This window comes from Mustela nivalis (assembly GCF_964662115.1).
Source record: "Mustela nivalis genome assembly, chromosome: 6".
Classification (NCBI taxonomy): Eukaryota; Metazoa; Chordata; class Mammalia; order Carnivora; family Mustelidae; genus Mustela; species Mustela nivalis.
Window position 1 is genome coordinate 33,094,238 of NC_139025.1, and position 16,886 is coordinate 33,111,123.

At 41.7% G+C, this 16,886-nt stretch overlaps 1 protein-coding gene across 4 annotated transcripts in view; it reads right to left on the minus strand.

Moving 5' to 3' along the window:
• Positions 1-16,886, minus strand: part of RAD51B (RAD51 paralog B) — a 681,452-nt gene that overhangs the window by 313,935 nt on the left and 350,631 nt on the right. The window lies entirely within an intron of this gene.

Genomic DNA, 16,886 nt, shown 5'->3' on the forward strand with positions numbered 1-16,886 from the left:
CTCCCTCCCTACAAATGTCAACATGACTTGGGAGTACAGCACAAACAGCCTGGAGTTTTCATGATGTGAACATCAGACCAAAGTCACATTGCAGAGGGATCAAACTCGGAACACGATTGCCAATAAAGGATACCACTTGTGCCTAGAAAAAGCCAGCCCTTGATTTCTCTTTCAGAAATCATAACTGCAGTGGGTTTACAAACTCTTCTTGCCATATGAAAGCCACCTTATTTTAAATGTCCCAGATACCCTCTCTCTTGGGGTGATGCCTGTGCCTAGTCTTGTAAACAATGCTCATCTTTGCTCAGTCCCACTGGTGGCTGCTAGGTCTGTATATGTCGTGGATACATTTGGGCCAGGAAGATTTAGTCCTTTACCTTCCCCCAACTACTGGAACTCCCATCACCCATATCAAAAGGATTTTTTCAGGCCTTGCCAATAATCTGCTGGAGGCCATGGAAACAAACTTAATCAGGGTTCTCATCAATCTTTCTCCGCTGGCCAAACAGAACCAGGAGGCTAAAAGGAAAGGTGGTGGTGGACTCCTTTTTTTTTTTTTTTCCTCCCTCAAGACACACTTCAGTCCACAGAGTTGAGCCCACTCTGGATTCCTGGGAGCTAACTTTTTTTTTTTTTTTGAGGAAAGTTCTGGGATTTCACATTTGCCTCAAACTAAATACACATGAAACTTTGAGTCTAAATTCCACAGCGCCTTTTAAAAGGAGGGGCCTTGCCCCCCCTTGGTTTACAAAAACCCTGAAGGCTTGTTGTAGCTCATTCATTTTGGCAGTTTTCCAGGACAGCTGACAAACTGAAAATAAGCACACTGCTGTCCCCCCTCCCTTACACCGTACACCACCTTCCCCCAATCTCTGACAACCAGCACTCCTCACTTACACACACACACACACACACACACACACAGAGTCACAGACTCTCAAAAAAATGAACACCACCTCTGCCTCATGGCTCAGAGTTTAGTAGAGATCTTGAATATTCCTGGTTTGAGATTACAAATGTGAGTCATCACTGGTTTAAATCAGGTTATAGGATTAGAGCCGTCCTCAGTATGTGAGAGCAGAAATTCACCTTTTGGGGGATATGTGTCTAAGGTCAAAAATCTCCCTGGAGACAGGCCTGCCTCTACTCCCAAACTGCCTCTGCGTTTCTGTCCTTTTTGATAAGCAACAGGCAAAGATAGATAGGATAACGTTTGTTGCACAATTTGAAACAACTATTTGACTCCATGCTCTGGAACCCCTGTTGCAAAGCTGATTTGGGAGATAGACATAAGCAGCATCACACACGAGCAAATCCCACCAGTGCTATAAAACCAAATGATGGGCTCCAAGTAGACAACTGGTCCCCCATGAAAGGCACCACAGCCATGTGCCATTGATATATTACAAATCTGACAAACAATAGCTGGAAGTCTGCTCGACTCAAACTTAGCAGTAGGTCCAGTTCCCCAAACTGGGGAGGAGAAATAGGCACCTAATTTGTAAAGCTTTCCAGAAAGAACCACTTCCTCTGAAGTATTAAATTTATAGCCACCTCAGTTTGCTTGACCTCACCCTGCCTGGGGCTCTTCTAGATCACAATATGAGTGGAATTAAGATCCCTAGGATCAGGACAAAGCCTGATGGCCTAGAGAGGATGGAGGAAACAATGAGGACATGGGCCACAGTTCTACCTAGGTGTTTTTACCTTGGAGTCAATCAACACATCTCAGCTCTTTCGTGTTAGGATATTCTCCAACAACTCCTTCGAAAAGAAAGATGATAAGCTTTTCATACCGCCCTCACTCAACTACCAAAACGTTAGGAGATTATTTTCTTTATGAAGTATGCTGATTAACTGCCAAGGCAACACCTGTGCATCCCCCTTTTTTTTTTGCTATGGGAAGCATTCTAGGAAATTCATGTACAAGACTGCCCAGAGATCACCCACCCATTGGCTTGGAATGCAGTGTGACCAAAGGCATTTCCAGAGAGCTCACAGGGCACAATGGCTATGCATGGGTGGATTTGCTGGATGGATTAGACAAACCAACCGCAACCTTTCCATCTTTTGTTTCGATTCCTTCCAGTAGATTGGCCTTGTTACCAATACTGATGCCAAGACTAGCAATTGCTTGCAACAAAGAATTGTTGTTAACCCCTACCCCCTGCTTCATTCACCCTAATTATTCTCCAACAATACAATGGCTTCAAAAAGCCTCCAACTGTCCAGCAGACACTATGGGCCAGAGGAATCACTGAACACAAGCAGCCTATCAGTAAAAGACAATACTGAAGCAGCTTCTGTCTGGGTATTTGCCCCATCTTCCCTGAGACAATGGGAGAGAGAGCTCAGGGAATAAAAAGGAAGTCCTACCCTACAGACCTTTTGTTTGTCTGCCAATGCTATATCTGTTCCAAGTTCTTGGGCGTATCCTTTACCACTCCCAAATACAGGAAAAAGCCTCAATTTCCTAGGAAATGCAGCTTCTATGTTTTTGATGAATTCTTATTGCAGCCAAATCAGACTTCAGTGAGGATTCCGGTTCGGATTTTTTTTCCTTAAGGTCAAGTATATCTTATATACCAGAGATTTGTAGGCCACTGAGACAATTCACAGCGAGCAATAACAACATAAATAGTTCTTTCCGTAACATTTCAGATGACAGCATGGAGCCCACCAACACATCAGCACCTTTGCTTTGTGTTTGGCTCTTTTAAACAAATAACATGCATTGACAAAGTAAATGAACAGATAAATAATAGGCTGGAAGCAGGCCAACATGAAAGGGAACCTGTTTAAGAAATTGAAATTGATATAATAATCCTGAAGGTTTACAAGCAAGGAGAAAATTAAATGAGAGGAAGCTTCTGTTAATTACAAATCAACACGTAATTAGATTGGGAAGCACCCACGGTGATGAAATGCCAGCAGAAGTAAAAGGTCAGTTGTTTCCAATACTCAGTACTGTCAAGGCCCATGTTTAAGGAGAACAGACCAACACAGTGAGCCAGAATCCCAAAGATATCCCGGAATAAAGGGGATTCATTATAATCTATTTGAGTCATCAAGTAGTGTATGTCCATATGTAAATGGAACATGGGACCTGGAATGTGTATAGTATGTCAGTTACTGTAGAGCAATTGAAGCAATAAAAACCGAGGCTCCAAACCATGCCCACAGCAGAGCTATAAATAAATGAACAAAGGGAAACTCAATTCCCCAAGGAAGGAAAAGGCTGGATCAAAAAAAATCAGCAAGCTCTAGACCTTAGAAAATACAAATAATACCAAGCGTGACAACTTCACCATTATGTTACTCATTAATTCTCACATGTCAGTAACCTAACCAAAAAGAGAAACTATTAAAAATATGAAATTATCCAGAAAGTTGCTTTTCACATAAAGATTTGTATAAGAAATTTACCATAGGAAGAAATTCAAACAATACCTTATAGAAGGAAAAAAACAAAAAAACAAAAAAGAAACTTCAGTTTACTGGAACTTGCAAAGGCTAAGAAATGTAATCATCTTGAAGATATGTCACTAACTAGAAAACAGGCATGATAATTCCAGGCAAGTTCGGGGTGTGTTTTCAAAAATTATAATACCAAAAATTGTGGCCACAAAAAAGGGGAAAGAAATGTCATCAATTATCATATGTGAATCAAGGCAGTGAGTGATTTGAAAATAACCAGTACCAATTTACTTTAAAATCTCTCATAGATAGACCCAGCTTTCAGATATAAATTAATTCTGAAGACCATGTCTTAAATTAATAACAGTGATAATAATGCATAAGGCACACACTATTTATGGTGTCATTAGATGGTTAATATTCAAGTGCACTGTCCAGAGGCCCCTTCAAGGAAGGACTTATATAATCATGGGGTCTATGATCAGCAGATGGCCTCTGACATCAGCTCCTTTAGAGTCAGCCTTAGTTTTAGAGGGCCCCTTTCCTGAGGTTATGCCCTTGTAGGAGTAAATCACATCCTTTAACTAAGAGGCACAGTGGGGGAGGGGATGGTTATAAGGCCACAGCACGTTCTAGAGTGAACCTCATTTTAAACCTTAAGGATGGTTCTTTTTTAGTGTAGTGCGGGGACTTTTTAAATGGAACTGTTGCAGGATTGGCAAAAGCTCTGTTGGGTCTGTATCACAGCTCAGTTCCTCCCTCTGCTCAGTCCCACTCCTTTCCTTTCCTTTCACAAGCGTTGATCCCTGCAACGTCTTGTATCCAAAGTCTATCCAGTATCTGCTTTTGCAGAATGCAACCTGAAGCAGTTAACAGCTCCAAACTTCATTCATTCATTTTTTTTAAAGATTTTATTTATTTATTTGACAGAGAGAGATCACAAGTAGGCAGAGAGGCAGGCAGAGAGAGAGGGGCAAGTAGGCTCCCTGCTGAGCAGAGAGCTCAATGTGGGGCTCGATCCCAGGACCTTGAGATCATGACCTGAGCCAAAGGCAGAGGCTTAACTCACTGAGCCACCCAGGTGCCTCTCATTCATTCATTCAACATGTAACAAATATTTGTTTGTTTGTTTTTCAAGTAGACTCCATGCCCAGTGTGGAGCCCAACACGGGGCTTGAACTCACAACCCTGAGATCAAGACCTGAGCTGAGACCAAGAGTCAGACATTTAAATGACTGAGCCTCACAGGTACCCCATCAACATATAACTTATTAAACACCTATTATGTACAAGGCTCTGTTCTGGATCCTGAGGGTGCAGGGCTGAGTAAATCCCTGTCGCTGCTGCCTTCAATTCCAGCGGGGAACAGACAGTACATATATAAGCAAGTAAATGTGATCAATTCACACAGTGATAAATGGCCAGAAGAAAATAAAATAGGGTAATCAGGGTAGAGAATGTACAGAGGAGGTGTGAAAGAGGAGTGCTACATTAGCTGGGAAATGCAGGGAAATCTCTAAAAGATGACTTTCTAGCCAAAAGATGACTTTCTAGCTGCATGAGACATGCAGCTGTGAAGATCAGGTTTGAAAGCATTCCAGGCAGGAATGGACTACTGCAGGTGCAAGGGTCCTGAGGCAGGGACAAGTCTGGACGGCTAAAGGGACAGTTGGAAGGCCAGGTGGTTGAAGGTCAGTGTTAGGAGATGAAGTCAGAGAAGAAGGTATGGACCAGCCCAAGTATCTTTGCTACTGGACACTCAATAACTCAATGGAACTGTCTCTTATTTATCTGGTTAAGAGCAGAGGTTAGGGGGTAGACAACCTGGGTTTAAATCTCAGCCCCACCAACAACAAGAGCTGGGTGAACGTGAACAAGTTACAAACTTCTCTAAACTATAGTTTACATGACAATACACTGATATCTTCCTCATAAGGTTGTTATGAGTATTAAGTAGGAAATTATGGCAAGTATTTACTTAACATAGTGTCTAATCCCTACAAGGGCTCAGTAAATTGTAGCTATAGTTCTTATCTTTAACTCCAGCAATCAGCATAGTTTCTAACATTTAGTAGGGACTCAAAAGGTGTGTGTTGATGAAAGAAAACAGAATCCTGATTGCCATATATTCTATCTTCCTCTGTGTAGACATTAGAGGAAACGATCAAATTTATACCGAGAAGACAAAATTGTGACAAGACAGCTTTATTATTTATCTGTTCAATATTTATTAAGTACTGACATGTATGAAAAAAGTAGACTGCCTACTTTCTCGGGGCTCACCACCTAGAAGGGGAAATGAGATCTGCTATTATTTTCATTTTCTGGGAAATCTGCTATACCCAGGAGTTCAGAGACTGGAGGTCACTCTGCTCCCTAGCTACGGCAGCTGGGGAGGGTACCTTGAAGGGTGATGGGATTTTTGACAAGCAAAGATGAGAAAAGAAACTCACCTGGGCCAAACAGGATGGACTAAGCCAAGTGTTATGTATAGAAGGCAAATGCATCTTTAGGGAATGATGACTAGCTCAGGCTGGCTGGTGAACAGGAGTTTATGGTGGGGGGTAGGGAGAGACAGGTCTGGAAAGGATGGTGCAGACTAGCCTGGATGGACCTCAGAGCCAAAGCACAGGAGATAAGAGCCAGAGGAGCATGAGAGGCAAGGTGTGGCCAGGCTGAGACAAACTGATCTGTCAGCTGTGTAGAGCACTGACCCCAGTAGGGACCATCTGGAGACAGGGTGGACACTACAGGTCACTTAATCCTGATATTAACCCAGTGAGTATCTTTTGATAGGGAAACTGAGGCAGTGCATGTCCAAGGTCACACAGCTCAGAAGTGATGGGGTTGGAGTATGAATTCTGACTGCAGAATTCATGAAGAGAAAGACACGATGGGGCAAGGGAACCATGTGATGGTCTTTTGAGTGGTGCGGAAATACACATGGGCTGAGCTGCCTGGAGTACAGTGGAGAGAAAGTGGGCAGAAACAAGTTTTTAAAAAATAAAATCTGGGATGCCTGGGTGGCTCAATTAGTTGAGTCTCCAACTCTTGTTTTGGCTCAGGTCATGATCTCAGGGTCGTGGGATCGAGCCCCACATTGGGCTCTGCACCCAGCATGGAGCCTGCTTGTCTCTCTCTCTCTCTCTCCCCCTCTGCTTCTCCTCCTCGTCTTCTTCTCTTTCCCTCTCTCTTTCTCTAATAAATAAATAATAAAATCTGAGACCCCAAAGAACTTAAATTTAAACAGAAGCAGTATTTATTAGACTGCCAAAATGATGAAACCAAATACTTTTTCATTACGTTACGAGTGACAATTTTAAAAGAGCATTAATATGTTTTTCTCATAATAAAGGAGAAAGAATACAAAGAGAGAGGAAGAAATGGAGAGAGAAAAAGAAAGTCATTCAATGCTGAGTCCCAATGCTGACTAGCAGCTTACGAGACAGAACGTACAATGTACCAGAGCCCCTCTGAAAGGGAAACGACAAGATGTTATAGAACAGCCTCCGGGGAGCCTCGGCATTTAAGGCCGTGATAACACACAGCTACTGGCTAACAGAACAAACGATAAACATGCAAAGACAGCAAGCTCCCTGGAACTACTTTTCTCAGTAGACACATCACCCAAGAATGGGGTTTTATTTTAGTTTAATGAGATAATCTATATAAAGTGACCAACACAGGGCCTGAGGTGACACAAATGCTAGTTCCTTTGCTTTTCCTTCTCGGCTTCTTCCCATCCTAAATTACACAAAGGTAAGTTAGATAACCTTTCTCTGATACCTTCAGTGGAGGCGATAAGAAACAACAGTCCTATAAATCTACAGAAAGGAAAACATCAAGGCAAGCTTTCCATGGGTTCAAGTTCTTGAATTCTGGCATCGTTTAAGAGTGAGTTGGGATGGGTATGAGAAGTAAATGAAGGCAGGGATGTGAGCAAATATTAGGCCACATGAAAACAAAAGTCCTTTTGTACTCTGGACACTTTATTCTATTAATGACTCACCATAAAGAGCCAGTTGCTGTGCTAGGTGAAACCTCTAACTTCTTTAGAGAAATAATCATCCTTTCTTACCATTTTACCTCCTAGTATTTGATAAGTAAAGCCCTTCTAAAGAGGTATCTCATTATGCATATGGGTCAAAGCAGCACACAGGATAGGCTTGTAGAGTCCTAGTCGTCTCTGCTGCTGGGGCACTCCGTCCTCTCTTTCTGTCCATTTTCTCTGAGCAGACAGTCACCAGAAGTTCCTGTTTATGGTCTGTCCATCCTCAAGTGGTTGGGTAAGCAGCATGAAGTTGAGGCTGTTAAAGGATTCCAGATCCTGGGGTGAAAGGTGCTGTTTTAAGTCATCCTACTCATTAAGGCCAGAATAGGCACAGGCTGTGGCTCTGACCATATACAACGAGGCCTGTTCTGAGGTGAAGGAAACCCAAGATCCAAGGCGGTCTTTAAGATTGCAGATGTAACACCCAGGGTAATAAGGGGTGCCCTATAAAAACCACTGCCGCTGATAAAGAGGGGCTGGGGGTTCCTGCACAATTTCAGTGTGACACTTAGCAAAAAAGGTCTCCCTGCTCCAGATGGCCATGTGGGCGCTCTCGTGGTTAGGCTCTGGCCTGGCCGACCATGTGAAAATAAGAGGGGTAGTAGGCTGGAAACACGAGGCTGACGTAGCTTTTACACATCCAACCTGAGACCTTCCATTGTTTTATTCATGTATTGAATCATACTCTAGGGAAGCCAAATTTGCTCAACTACAAACCTTGTCAGTAAAGTATATTTAAGGGGAAAACGGAACAGAATATTTGAAAGGGGATTGTTGAAACATCTGATGATTATAACAGACTCTGCTGAACAACGCAGCCTCGTGTGGTTCTTCTGGCTGGAAATGATTACAAAGGAGGCTTCAGAGTCTAAGGACTGGGTCAGTGACCCTGGGCAGGACTGCCAGAATGGGTGGGAGGAAGTGAGAAAGAGTGAAAGAAGAGAGCGGTGAGATGAAGAAAATATATCAAAGTTGGGTACTAGAGTGGACTCAATGAGAGAGAGAAAAAAATGAGCTCTGGAGAAGTACAGCTTCCTGTACTTCAGAAGCAGAAGTAGAACCTGAGTCTGGAGCAGGACCGGTACCCTGCTGGTACTTGGTCAGTGTCTTGGTCTGCTGGGGTTGCTCCAACAAACTACAGTTCACTGGATGGCTCATAAACAACAGAAATTTATTTCTCACAGTTCTGGAGGCTGGGATGTCCAGGGTCGGGTTCTGGTTCTTTTCCACGCTGTAGACTGCTTACTTCTCATTGTAGCCTCACATGGCAGAAAGAGCAACAGAGTTCCCTGGGGGTTCCCTTATAAGGGCACTAATTCCATTTCTGAGGGCCCTGCAGACCACAGCCTGGGATAACACAGCAGTACTTGATGTGGTCCGGACATAAGAGCTGAGATCAAGCTGAGAGTTCCAAGGATGAGTGAGCGTGAGCATAATCGATCAGTAATATTCCCTTATAAAAAGTAACAAATCCATTTTGTAAAATATATATACACATTTAAATCAAATCCACACTGAAATGCCAATTCAAAACAACTAGCATGGCTATAAGACAGACAATAAAAAGTCCTGGTGAGGATGTAGAGAAACCAGAACCCTCATACACTGATGGTGGAAATGTAAAATGGTACAGCCACTCTGGAAAGCAATTTGGCAGTTCCTCAAAATGCTAAAACATAGAGTTAACATAAGACCCACCCCACCCCACCCAGGAACCCCAACCACCATCTGACAAAGACCCAACATTGCCACTCCTCGGTATACTTCCAAGGGAAATGAAAACATATCTTTGCAAAAACTTGTGTACAAATGTTCATGGAAGCATTATTTGTAATAGCTAAAAAGTGGAAACAACTGAACTCCATGGGGATGGAAAGTAGGTTAGTGGTTGGCTAGTGGTGGTGGGATAGAGGGTGGGGGGGGGGTGTAGGAATAGGAAGTAACTGCTGATGCGTACAGGATTTCTTTTGGGGCTGGAAATTTGTTTTAATTCAATAGTGGTAATATCAGAACTCTGGATAAACCAAAAAAACTGAATTTTCCACTTCACCTGTGTGACTTTTCTGGTATGCAAATTATTATCTCAGTTATATGTCAATAAAGACTCAATACATTTTAAAACATCATATAACTTTGAAGGATTCTAAATAATTTTACTAGTAGAGCCTACATTCCAGTGAGCTGGGTCAAGTATAAGAAAAGGAGGAAGGGGTGGAGACTTTGGCAAATGGGGGAGGCATGCCCAGTCTAAAGGGGGCAGAGTTATGCAGGTCTAATCAGTTGTCAACCCATAAGAATGCAGCCCAATGTTGTAGATCTTCCAATTTTTAGCAGAAGTCAAAAACCTGGATTTTTACATAAGTCTCAATTTTTTAATATTGACGCTGAATTTATATTTTCTTAAAGGCATCATTGAGACATCAGAGTGAAGTACGTCTGTGGGCCAGTGGATCCCATGACCACCAACTTGTGACCCTGAGTCAATACATGTACCTTTCCTTCGCCGTTAGCAAAGTTGATTGTATTCAAGGAGCTCAGAGGCCTCCATATGCTAACCACTGGGAAAATCTAACCAGGTAACAAATATTCATCAGAGGCCTCTCAGGTATAAGGCACTAGAAGTTAGGGACAATGTGAAACAAGAGAAAAAAAAATCATGGTTAAGTCAATTAGCATTGCAAATGGAAATTATGGCTTTGAGGGAGGGGGCTCCAGCAGCCTCTGCATAAGACAGTTCCATATATGGCCTTACAACCAGGCTCGTAAATTCCAGCCCACTGCTGGGCCCCATCCTGTGATACTTAAGATGGGCTCTGGACTATCTGAATTCGTTTATTTTTCATTGCTGCAGTGAACAGCAGGAGGAAATCGACTCAGAGTTTCTAAATATGCTTAAGAGCTTCAGTTCAAGAAGCAGCTCCTTCTTCCCAAGTCAAGAGGGAACAGACCCTTGAATCCAGGTGCTCTATAGGCTGGAAGAGATTTAAACCCGAGTTGGCTCAAAAGCAGAAATATTTTTTTCAATCATTCTCTCCTGCAGAAATTTCCCAGGACAGGGAGTTTTTGCGGCAGATACATCACTGCTCACATAATTGAAATAGCAGGTGAATTAAGGGGGGGGAGGGGTCAACTGATTTGATGAAGGGTCATACAGGTGTCCTTGAAAAAGATCACGCACTGGAGAAGCTATTTGTGTGCTTTCTCAGAGACTCGGGAACAGACTGTTACAATTAGTTAAGGGGCTGCATACAAATGACACTCCTTTTGTGTGAAGGCCTGCAAATCTCTATAGGGCCGCCAGTCTTTGGAATCCAGGTCAGCTGGGGAAAGCTGAGTGGGAACATGTGTCTCTGTGGCTCTGAGAACGATTCTCCAGCTCCTCCCGAAAACAGCACACACAGATAATGGCCGACGGGGGTGGGGGTGGGGGTGGGGGCGGTGTCAGTGTCCTGCTAGCCTTTGACTGAGGCTTCTAACCTCATTATGAAATTTATTAGTCATGTGCAGAAAAATAACAGAATCCCAAGTATGTCTTGCATTGAAATGACAAACACGGTTGTGAAACAGCCAATTAGTGAGTCCTAAAACTCTCGACACAGCACAAATAGATTTCTGATCTACAGTCTGAACAGAATATACTCTCCACTGGCCCCCTTTTTCTTCTGTGTCATTGATCTAATCAGCTTCAAGTCCTTCAGGGACCGCTCAGCTGATCTCTTTCTTGACCTATGCTCTGATCACCTGCTGGACTTCTCAACCCCAATGTCTCACCTCATTAGCACCTTAATCTCAACTCAACATGTCACAAAGTGACCTCGTCACCTGCAAGGTTACCTTCCCTCCGGATTTCTCATTGAAAGCATCATGAGACCCAAGTCCCTACCCTGGGTTGTCTAAACCTCAAGCCCTGTATCTAACCAGTCAATACAGTCTGCCCACTTGACTTCTGAGACGTGTCTCCCATCTGTCCCCTTACCTTTTTGGCCCCAGGCCCCATGGCCACTTCTAGACTAGGCAACAGCTTTCTAACTGGTCCCTTGTTTACCCTCTTCTCCCATTCCACACTATTATCAAGAATTTCCTTCCTGAAAACACAATCAAATGAAGCTACTCTTTCTTTAAAACATCCATGAGCTTACAGGTTAATGGCTTAATGTACTATACAAGGTCCATCACAAGCTTACCCCAGCTTACTCCATTTTGTCTCATTTTTTGGCCACAGCCCCATTTTTAAAAATGCCTTACTCTACCCTGAACATGTTATGCTCTTTCAGACCTCTTTGTATTTACACATGCTGTTCCCTCTATTAAGGATGTTCTTTCCCCCTCTATCAGTGAGGACACTTTCTATATATTCTTGAAATTCCAACTCAAGTGTTTCCTTTGCAGAAATATGTGCTGTTTCCCCTGTGCTTTCTAAAAGTATTTCGCTCATTCCAATAGCACAGCACTACCACAACATGTAACTTCACGTCGGGGTCATGTCTCCATGACCAGTACACTCGGGTCCTTAATAAATGTCTGTGAATTGAACAAATAAACCAGGAGATTAAAACATTACAGGGACGCCTGGGTGGCTCAGTGGGTTACAGCCTCTGCCTTCGGCTCGGGTCATAATCTCAGGGTTCTGAGATTGAGCCCCAAATCGGGCTCTCTGTTCAGTGGGAGCATGCTTCCCCCTCTTTCTCTGCCTGCCTCTCTGTCTACTTGTGATCTCTGTCTCTCAAATAAATAAATAAAATCTTTTAAAAAATAAAATAAAACATTACAAAAGCAAGAGAAGCAGACTTTCCAGTATAACTTAAAAATATAATCATGAATCTAAAAATAAATATTTCTTCTAAAATAAATTTCATGATGAGGAGTATTGCCCAGAAGAAATAATGTAATCGATATATATGATCTTGGCTTAGACACCCAGAACTAATAGTTTGGTCCTGCAAGTAAGAGTCTCTTAGGGAAAAAAACGAGTATAGTGCCTGACAAATAATAAGCAATACATGTGTGTTTGCTCTTATTATTATTAGGGGGTTATGATCTGACCCATAGTCCATCTAAAGAGATATAAATCTACTCTGTCATGATGGAATTTTACTGGCTAAGCGGCCTACAATACTAAACCTTACATTAAGGAACTAAAATACCCACACATATCTAGGTTTCCTAACACACAAGCAACTATCCTACTTCAAACAAATGAATGAGCCAACAGCCTCCAGCCATAGCCCATATACCAGCATCTGAGGACAGTATGCTTAAATGTTTCGGCAATATCTTCTAGGTTTTTCTATAGACCGACAAACCAATTTGTCTGACCTCCTTGATCTAAACAGCCTCTCCAGTACCTACAGCTATGTTCTAGAGACCTGAATGAGTCAGAAGATGAAAATGATTAATCAACTTGGAGAGATTTGAAACCTGGAAGAGAGCCATCCTGTGAGTAAAACTTCGGAGCTATGGGATTGCAGCCATTGGAAAGTTAGGGGATTTCCATGGTTGAAGACATTTGGCCGGCGTGCTGTAGCCCTCTGACCTTGCAATAAAGACAAAACAATCTGAGCTGGGTGATTTACCTCTGACAATATCCTATGTCTGCTGCCTTTGGCTTTTCACTCTGACTTGACAAAACTGAAGTTATTCCCCCTCAGTGTTATGACTTTGGAACTGGCTCAGAAAATTTCCTCCGCTTTTTTCCTCCCAGCGGATATCACTCTGGGCCCTTGGCTTCACTTTTATGTGTAGTGAGGCTTAAATCAGAAGTATACGTAAGGCACCTAGCTGAGGACTTGGCAAACAGCAGGTGCGTCTGTTCTTTTTTAGGCCAGGTTGATCCCCCGACACGCAAGGTATACAGAACCATCTTGATTTTCGTTTTTGACAACTGTTAAACTGGTAGTACCATCTAAAATTGCTCTTCCTGCCCAAGATCTGTATCACTTACTACTGTTCCTCACTTCACCTATTTGAATTCTTCCAATTCCTTTGATCAAGCACTTGATTTTTAAAAAATAAAATTTTTTTAAATTTTTATGATTTTTAAATAATAGCCAGACAGTAACACTGTCTGGCTATTATTTTTCTAAAATACTACAGACACAGCATCTGAGCAATATAATTGCATATTCCCTGTTTGTGGTTTAACATGTGATGCTTTATTAATGCAAGGACAGCTTCTAAAATTTCAGATTTGTTTCCACCATTATATCTTGGCTTTCATCTTCTTGCTCTTTCACATACATACGCTGACCTATTTCTACTTTCTTTCATTTAAAAATATGAATCACTTGGATTTTATTACCATTTATTGCCATCTCTTTCCTGGTTTGGCTTTCTGTTCTCTCACTGCATCTGTAATACATTCTTTGTGTCCACTATCAATAATGGGTCAGCAGGATATGCTAATGCCTAATGGTTTATTGGTCTCTTGTCCCTGTTTCTCTTTTTAATATAATCTATTTTCCTTATGTAACTTCTTAGGATCTTGTTAACTTAATAAATAAATGAATTTAGGAAAAGCTTTCAACTTAACTCTTCCCTACCAGAAAAAAAAAAAAAAAATCCAAACATCCCTTCGTTGAATAAACAAGTTGCTTGAGCATGGTCACACATCTCTATATACATATAAACATATCTATGTGAAGTTTCACTGGCAGGGTTCTTACCCACTGAATCATGGGTCACAAGGCACTTGGTGAGCAATGGTAGATAGCTGCTGCTTTGCACAGCACTTGCATGGAGAGAGGCCCCTTGGGGATTGTGCCTTCTGGGCCACAGGTCAGTAAAAACACATTGGGGATTAGCAGTGAGGAGAAAAAAGCTTGGGAGTGAGGCAATAGGATGCTGATCTGGAAGAGGAGAAAGAAAGGGAATTTCAGGAAAAGGAACAGAAGTTATGGACTATAAGACCAAATAAGGAAAAGAAAGGGAGAGATGAAATAGGGTTAGAGAAAGAAGAGTTTACAGAGAAAACACAAGAGTAGATTAGAGAAGAGTGGTTCAGGAAAAGAAAGAAATCAGGAGCAGAGGCAAAGAGAGAATAAAAGGTGGCAGCAGCTGGTCCTCCACTTGAGAAAGAACGCATGAAGGAATATATTTAGGAATAAGTAAATACAGATGAGAAAACATTCCAAATCAATGTGTCATCCTCATTTTAAAATCCCCTTTGTTATTATAATCTACTATCCACAATATGGCTTCTTGCTATAAATCCCTCAACCTATAGAAGCAGAAATATCTGTCTTGCTGATTTGTTTGAAGTCAGTCACTCTCATCAAAGCCAAGGGGTAGGTTTATAACCCAAGCAGCCAATCAGACACTCTCTTGGGAATTTGAATATTTAGCTGAACAGTAAAGACTAGAAAATGTCTGAAGTGGATTCATCCCAGAAGTGGTACTATGATGTGAACTGTCTATCCATTTCTGTTTCTTGTATTCCAGAGCTGTCCTGGTCTGGAAATCTGTTTGTCTGTTCGCTTTACTTTTCTTTAAGTTCTATGACCTACTTCACATCCATTCAAATGTTGCTCTTTTTTTTTTTTCCTTTAAGTTAGCCCAAGTTAGTTTGTGTTGTTTGTAATAAAAAAGTCTGTTAATACAATCCACATTCTGTTGAATCAAAAAGTCACTGTGTAAGATGGCCCTACAATCTGATGCCTTTCGCACACGTCTCAACTGGTCACAGGCCCATTCTCCATGCCTTCTCAGCCCTAGATCTCCAGTTGAAAATGTTTCACTTACTCTGAAGGGCAGGAGTAAAATGCAATGATGTGCTAGAAACGAAAGGAGTTATTTCAACCTCGTCAAAGTTGAAATATTAGTGTGAGATGAGGATGTAGCTAGGTCTCTGATGGCCCCGGAAAGTGGCCACAACTATTCTGTCAAATCCTAAGCCATTAATCTAGAGGGGAGGCAAATGTAAAGAGTGGGCTGGGGTGCGCAGATAGAACTGATTGGCCACACAGCTCTGATCCTGGCCCCAGACTGAAGGCTTGTTTCCTGCACTGGAGCTGGGATACTAGCCTTGTGGGTTACAGTTTTCAGGGGCAGCCTCTCTGTCTGGAGACAAAGTGACTGACCAACTGAAGAGGAAACACTGTTCAGCATATGCCTGGGGCCTTACAGGAATGTAGCTAAGCCTAGGACTGGAGACTGGGGCCCGGTTATTCCCAACATCCCAGACAGTACTCTCTTCTGAAACTGGCTGTGAGATTAACCCAGATTTTACTGTAGATTTCTACTCCATGGGGCCATTTCTTTCTCACCCTGCACATATGAGACCTTGAAAATGACAGTTCCTGTCATCATGTAGATGAGTAAGCCAGGAGGGCCACTTTATATAATGCCACATTCTTACCTAGACTGAGAAATATCCAGAAGTCTCAAACATTATTTCATCACCTTGGTTCTTATCATATACTATTCTAAAATGCAATGTGTTGCTCATCTTATCCACAAAAGTCCCTCCCAGATAGTTTTAGAAGAATTCCTAATTGCCAAGAATTCCAAAGCCAACTATACAGTTAGGCCAACTGTGACTAGGTTCTCCAGCTTCTGCTCATTAAAACATGTTAGCTTGGTCAGCATGATAACTGTAAGTCCATATAAAAAGATTGAAATGCAACAACTTAGTGTAAGAAAGAGCAATTACTTCTCAGCTGTCTATAGTTGGTTGTTTACAAGTACATTTTCAATTTATGTATTTTCAAAATTATAAAGCTATGTCTCTGTCAACTTAGCCCACCAGCAAAAGATGGTATTAGCTGTTGCATGAATAGTATCTTTTTGGACTTAGAAACAAGTAGACTTTTGGAACCTATCTATTTATAAGTTAAGAACTTCTGTAGTAATTTCAGAGAACATTGGGTTTTCTTCCCAAATTTGCAAATTTCTAGGGTTACAGATGAGTCACTGAGATAATCATACTTTATTCCACATTCATAGCCTATAGAAAACTACAAAATCTGAGGCCTGGAAAGGAACTTAGCAATCATCTAGATTAAATTCCATCATTTTGCAAAATCAAACTCCATGTGAGGCCCATGCAAGAAGTAGTTACTTGACATAAGCCACACAGTGTCAGGCTAAATCTAGGCACAGGTGATCTAACTCACCTTCAGAACTTGTTTTAATATATCAAGTGCTTTTAAAACAAAGCTACTAAAATCTGATTCACTCATTCATTCCATTCTACACAAATTTATGATATGTTATGGTATTATATATATCATATTATACATGGTATTATAAAATGCTGATCTGCCAGGAACTACAATAGGTAGACACAAAATGATAAAGAGAAATAATTTCCTTTAAAAAAAAAGATCAAAGTTGGTTCTAAAAATAATGCCTCTCAGTGTTTTAACACATTTTCACACTGTGGTAAAGCAAGGGAATTGAGACAAAGATGCAGAAAGGTTGT